Here is a 7,500-nt window from a genome sequence, read left to right as displayed (position 1 = left end):
ACCTCTTTTGTCAACTACGACATTTACTAAGGACAGATCTCACATGGCATCTACTCTTGGTACAGTCCGAGCTACTCTCACCTTTGGTAAGCAACCCTATTCCACTAGGATTTAAGTCAGTGAAAGTATCCAGACTCCTCTCTTGTCCTATGGTCACTGTCAATCCAATTTTAGATGTCAAACATATCAACAGAGCTAAGGAGCTACCAATCTCTGCTGCACCATTCACCTTTGACCACCAAGGAATACTACTACTGTACTGTCAAACCCATGACAGGTCCCTAATGGGTATTCATCTCAAGGATGATGTTCTACCTTTTACCGTCTACACTCCAAGAAAAATCTCTTTTGCTTTCAAGAACCAGGTCACAGAAGAACTTAACTCCATGGTAGCACAGAGAGTAATCAATACTGCTAGTGATGACCCCTCACCCCTAGTCATTGCCGCCAAGAATGGCCCAGAAATATGCATAAAAGTTAATGTCTCCAAGCTAAATAGTCAAGTTTCACACCCAGCCCACCAATGCCACCGTTCATAGTATAGACCTGAAGGGTCGGTATTTTACTACAACAGATCCCCTCTGTGGATACTGGTAATTAGAGCTTGCAGAAAACTACCAACACGTGATTACTTTATTAATCTTTAACATGAGTTACCTGAGGAACGAATGGAACACAATGAAGACCATATCTGGTGTCTCAAAAAAATTATTTACCAGAAGTAATCTTTCAAAGTTAGAATAAAAATTAGCTTATCAAGAACAGATTTAGCCATAGAAGTGATTTCTCTAAGTAAAGAAAACATGAACCTTTTAAGTCCGAATTAGCTGGAGAAATTATCCTTCTAAATAAAGAGAATTAGCCAGGGGAGTAATCTTCTAAAGCTTTCAGCTTCCAATATTTACTTTTAAAACCTTAAGACCTTATTTACTAGTTTTGAGGCATTTGGACTTATTCTACATACCAATTTCTGAGGTACAGATATGGATGTTAGATATGAGTAACAGTCAAGACAATGAGACCGAATTGTCCTATTACCATTAACTATAATACCTCAAATATATCTTATAAATATACCAATCAAACATGTGTAAAGACACTGATGCCTTACATGAATTACACGTGCACATATATTTACATGAACACTGAAGTAATAATGGGGAATGTTTTCACACATTATCTAAATCTCATGCGAATACTTTCTAAGTTTCATTAAAGCATCTTGTTAATATCAAAGACCCACTTCAGTTCAAAACACTCTTAAATCATTGGATCAATAAAAACAATTAACATAGAAGTAATATTATTAGATGATTGTCTTAAGATTATATTTTTCCTAATAGGAGAATATTCAAGAATTTATTCAAAATTTTTAAAAAAATTCAAGGCCCATTGAAATATTTTTGAAGACTTTTATAAAGAACTATGCAAAGGTCTAAAATGAAGTAATGTAAGGACTAGTTTCTTAAAGGAGAAAGTCAAAGCAGTAACGTCAGCACCAACCTAATTGCAGTTGCGATTAGAAATAGCAATTAGAGTATTTACTTTTCTGTTGTATCTATCTATAGGAGTGGTGTAAATAATTCGAGATGTGAACGTTGTGAGAAATAGATGACTAAAATAAGAATTATGAACAATTTCCAGATAAGAAATTATTTGGCTGCTGAAGAATGGTTGCCTCGCGGCCGTAGTCAATTGGACACAAAGTTGCCTATCTTTAGATAAGAATTAATGAAAATATGATGGGAATTCGAAGAGATTAGGAATGGGGCAAACTCCTCTCTATGTATAAAGCTATCGGGTGCAATGCTTTCTATCTCAGAATCATACAAGAAATGCAGTTCTTCATCAGTTAGGACTGTTAGGGAGTACGCTTGCATAAACACACACCCAGGGGAAAAGAATGTAAAAAATGGAGTTCAAAAGTGGTGAAAATGCTAGGGTATACTCATTTGCTATTTATAATATGTCATTCTTACAACGTGTGTTTTTGTTTAGTTTTAACTTATAGAGTGGCATGCAAACATTCATTTCCTATCATGACTCCACGCCAACACATGAACACACACACTCCCAAAGGCTTATTTTGATGCACACTCCTGCAGATATGTAATAACAAACAACAGTGAAGGTAAATGGAAAACATATATTCCTTTCTATCTGCGAGCCTACACAAACACATGAACAGAGATGGGAAACGAACACTTCCACACGCAAATATTTGGTTCGTTTACAAACGAACTAACAAAGAAACAAAGGATGGCATGAAAAGGTGAAAATGTGTGTGAGAGAGAGAGAGAGAGAGAGAGAGAGAGAGAGAGAGAGAGATCAGAAGTGGTATAGACTAGGAAACCAGAGAGAGAGAGAGAGAGAGCTGAATTACGAACGGGAGACAAGAGACAGAATAAGATAAATACGGTGTTGGGGGACTCAAAATGAAAAGATATGAATTAAAGTGAATAACAGAAAAGGAAACGTGAGAAAGAGAAAGGAAATAAGGTCAGGTGGGAAGAAAGAAAAAGAAAGACATAGATATATATTACAGTGTCAGGACGGGGGTGATATGAGAGAGAGAGAGAGAGAGAGAGAGAGAGAGAGAGAGATTGTAGGAGGCAGTTGTGTGGGGTAACCTAAGAATCAATACAGTCTGGGTCCCCTTTGCCAAATTCCCTTCCACACCTTCACCACGACGAAGTTTATCTACTAATCTCTCTTGTTTTTGTTTTCTTGTTTGCAGTTTTGACTGCTTTATAAAAGAAGTACATAACATAAAGAAACAATATAAGAGACCACAGACATCTGTTAAAGGGTATAAGGATTCTACATGCTGCAAATATGCTATGTAATCTTGATAGGAAATACAAAAAAGTTACTAAAAATATAATACTCCGCATACAGTGATAAACGAATAGACAAATATAGAGTATATATATATACATATATATATATATATATATATGTGTGTGTGTGTATATATATATATATACATATATATATATATATATATATAGATATATATATATATAGATATATATATATATATATATGAGTGTATGTGTGTGTAGGTATGTATTAAACAAAAGAATTCTTATAAACTAGATGACTTCCCCCCCCCTTTCTCTCTCTCTCTCTCTCTCTCTCTCTCTCTCTCTCTCTCTCTCTCTATTTTTTTTCAAGAGTGATGCCTCAAATTCCACACACCATATAAAGAATATTGATAAAATAATGATGTAACAAAAGCCTAGTGCCACCCATTCTTTTTCGATAAAAAAAAAAAGAATAAATCTTATCATAGTCAGACAAAAAACCTAGCTGTGGTTATCACAAACACTACATTATATATAACTCAACAGGAATTCTCATGGAGGTGGTCAAGGGAAAATAAGCCAGATACACAAGCGCACATATCCGTATACGACTTTTGAACTAAGGAGTGAATCATGTACAGTTGGGCACAAGAGTCCCTGGTTCACCTTACTTCAAAGAAGTGCACCCTGTTACACCCTTACTTCACGGCGAGTAACCAAAGAGATAGTGTAGGGAGATATGGCAGAGGTGGTTGGTCGGGCTAAACACAGGAGCTTACCGAGCAGTAAGGTTGTAGCTGAGTGTACTTCTTACGAGCGATGTGTACCAAGAATTCGTGTCCAGCTGTACCTGATGGATCCTCGACTGTACAATATAAGCTAGGATAAAAAAAAAAAAAGCATGTGACTAAAAACCGTTCCACAAAATCACTTGCCGAGAATTGAAAGATTGCCAAGCTCTGAAGACACTCCCAGCAAGGTGTGTGTGTGTATGTGTGTGTGTGTGTGTGTGTGCAATTCCATGTTAAAGCAAACAATATTGGCGGCCTACTTTTCTCATCATGCCCAGATTCAGGATAAAAAAATAGGAAAATTAGTTGTTTTTAAACAGCAACCAGAGCACCAGACAAATTCATATAGTGTTAAGTTGGGGAAAGAAGAGTTATAAGTACATTTTCAGGCAATTAAAGTGGAAAGGCGTCCTAACGGGTGTTACACGTCGCCTGAGAAGAGAAGGGACACACTTTTAATGTTAGGAATCAGCACCAGCTCCATATTGCACAGAAAGAAAAAAAAGCAAGATTGCACTGACTTGAAGAATGGTTTCCTAACGACACAAACTTTCAATGATTGGACTTTTTTAAAGCAAAAAATACAAATCAGATTATTTATACTAGTGCCTAGGTAGTAGGTTGGTCAGGGCACCAGCCACCCGTTGAGATACTACCACCAGAGAGTTATGGCATCTTTTGACTGGCCAGACAGTACTACAGTGGATCCTTCTCTCTGGTTACGGTTCATTTTCCCTTTGCCTACACATACACCGAATAGTCTGGCCTATTCTTTACATATTCTTTCCTGTCCTCATACACCTGACAACACTGAGATTACCAAACAATTCTTCTTCACCCAAAGGGTTACAGCGCTGTAATTGTTCAGTGGCTACTTTCCTCTTGCTAGACAATCCAAAATTAAACCATTGTTCTCTAGTCTTGGGTAGTGCCATAGCCTCTGTACCATGGTCTTTCATTGCCTTGGGTTAGAGTTCTCTTGCTTGAGGGTACACTTGAGCACACTATTCTATGTAATTTCTCTTCTTGTTTTGTTAAAAGTTTATATAGTTTATATAGGAGATATTTATTTTAATGTTGTTACTCTTCTTTAAATATTTTATTTTTTCCTTTCCTCACTGGGCTATTTTGCAGCTAAACATTTGGCAATGTGTATATATATATATATATATATATATAGTCAGACAGTTTCTCATTAAATAGGGGAGGTTGTTACAATTCTAAACTATCCTTATTATAATCACTATAATACTTTGAAACAAAAATTAATTGAAATAAAAAGATTGTGAAATCAGAGTGAAATTTTTAAGCACTAATAGGAATTCTATGAGCATAAAACTGTTAAAGCAAAATCAACTGTGTATTCGTTAAACCGGAATCGAAAAATCTCCTGTGAGGGTGGACAGGTGAAATGTGTGTTGAAATGTCTTATTGCATCCTCATTCAGACATGTTTGCAAGTTTGGAAAAGACTGATGGAGGCCAATTACAGATCAAGTGGGAACAGCCAAGTTTATCTCAATGGTGGAGGAGGAAGAAATAGAATGTGTTGACAGAGGCAAATGCAGCAATGACCATCAGATATCTAACCTGAAAACGAGATGGGGGAGTTTAAATGAGAGTGAAACCCTCAGACCCAATGATAAAAGGGAAGACAGAAGATAAGTCATTAATAACACTTACAAATTATTGCAGTGTAAACATAGAATGACAATTACTGATGAATCAAAGTCGGCTTAGTTTATTTGACATGTACCTAAGACAAATCCTTTTATATCAAGACTATATCAATATAATCTCTAAGTAACCCCGCCCCAACGGGGAGAAGATAGCCAAACTTTAGGAATAAAGAAAAAGGGGTCTTCAGGGAAGTTATAATCAGGATTTACAAGAACAAACCTAAATCCATTTAAGGTATCTGACTATTTCCTAATTGAGTAATGTTTCTATAACTTAGAGACAGCAGAGGTCAAGGTATCTGATCATTCGATAAGTAATGTTTCTATCAATTTAGAGACAACAGAGGTCAGGTTATCTGATCATTTGATAATTGAGCAATCTTTCTATCAATTTAGAGACGGCAGAAGTCAAGGCATCCGATCATTTGATAAGTAATGTTTCTATCAACTTAGAGACAGCGGAGTCTGAAGAATAAAAAAAAAAATGGGGTTGAAGACGATGGCGAGACTTCTTTTCGGACAAGCTGAACCTGATCATGCTTCCAAACGAAAGGAAAAACTGCAAGATTCTAAAAGTGTGTGTGTGTGTGTGTGTGTGTGTGTTAACTTGGTTTATTTACCATTCATAGAGCATCACCACAAAATGTAATCATTCTCATATGTTTACCACAACAACATGAATGCGTGAAATTGGGTGCCGTTAAATTCCAAATACTTCATATCATTAGGGTTTCGATTAACTTGTCAAGAATGATATAACCAGACAGCCATTCCACACTGAAAACTTCAATCCCACATGCCTTTATTTCATTTTATTTCATTTCGTTTTTGCAGAGATGCAAATAGAAAAAAGGGGGAAATGGATTTCAGTATCTAAGAAACGGTAAAAAAAAAAGAAAAAAAAAAAGGAAAAGGTAATATTTCCAGATTTGATATTCTCCTTTATCATTCAGTGTGCGAGCGTAAAAGTTTACGAACCTGAATTTTCCTATTCCACCAGCTAGAAAAAAAAGGACTCGAATCTTTTCGATGAAGGACCCTTCGGTGAAAGTTATTTTATTCGCTTGTTTTCCATAGGAAAAAGTAGTTATTTTCTCCGAAACTTAATCTAGTTCACATAGATTATTAATGAAAAAAGAAGTGAAATAATGTAATGGTGAACACAGGTATTTTAGGGTGGCAATTTCACTTAAATATTCGAAAAAATATAAAGAAAACTTACCAAATTGCAGTATTTTATCGTGAAGTTGTTGATCATTTCCATAGCAGAGATAAACCCTGTGTGGGAGAGAAAATTGTATTAGGATGAAAGATCAATTTGGTTTCATCTTTCAAAGGAAAGTACTTTCTTTTTATTACATAATGAAAAAATACAAAATAGGATCAGTACCACTGATTTATCCATAATATTCATTTGGAGATGGTTCCTTTAAAACAGTGTTTTTTAATCCATGAATGAAGACAATGAGTTGCTATGGTCTTTGAACCACTACTGTTGCCTCAATTCTAACAGGCTTTCTTCTCCATCATCAGGCTGCTCAATGCTACGTAATATTTTAGAAGTTTTATTCCAGCTGTGATCATATTGTGGAATATTTTTTTTTTCATCTGGCAGTGGAACTTCAGAAATTCAAACCTTTTGTGAGCAAATGGTATACTGTTGAAGATGGTGAAATAAATCTAATTTTATATATGACCTATCTACTTAACGAAGTTATTGGTCTCAATTTATCTTATTTATTTCAATTCTCATTTATGTTTTATTTGTTACTTCTCTGTTTCCTTTCCGCATTGGGCTGCTTTCCTTGTTAGAGCTCTTGGGCTTATAGCATTTTGCTTTTTCAAATAGAGTTGCTGCTTAGCTAATAATAATAATAATAATAATAATAATAATAATAATGATGATGATGATGATGATGATGATGATGATGATGATGATGATGATGATGATGATGATGATGATGATGATGATGATGATTATAATATTAATAGTAAGAATAATAATAATAATAATAATAATAATAATAATAATAATTTTACAGAATTTTTACTAAGAACTTAAAATACCTCCCCTCGCCTTTTCAATATTACTATTAAAGAGATGGAGATTTACCAGCCCCATGAGTCAAATTTGACTCCTACCGAGTTGGCCCAAATAAACTCAGGAGATAAATAAATATATATTAGATTACCCATTCAATATATATTCTTTGCAGGGTTCAAT

General features: G+C 35.1%; 1 long non-coding RNA gene across 1 annotated transcript in view; it reads right to left on the bottom strand.

Annotated features, from left to right (window-relative positions):
• LOC137632783 (uncharacterized) overlaps nucleotides 1–7,500 on the bottom strand; it is a 275,903-nt gene that overhangs the window by 205,770 nt on the left and 62,633 nt on the right. The window contains exon 3 of the long non-coding RNA XR_011042122.1: nucleotides 6,499–6,554. This is a non-coding gene — a long non-coding RNA (uncharacterized lncRNA). The remainder of the gene's footprint in view (nucleotides 1–6,498; nucleotides 6,555–7,500) is intronic.

Source organism: Palaemon carinicauda, chromosome 42 (genome assembly GCF_036898095.1).
Source record: "Palaemon carinicauda isolate YSFRI2023 chromosome 42, ASM3689809v2, whole genome shotgun sequence".
In the NCBI taxonomy this organism is placed as follows: Eukaryota; Metazoa; Arthropoda; class Malacostraca; order Decapoda; family Palaemonidae; genus Palaemon; species Palaemon carinicauda.
Note: the sequence above shows the minus strand (reverse complement) of the source record. Positions and strands in the feature narration are given on the sequence as shown.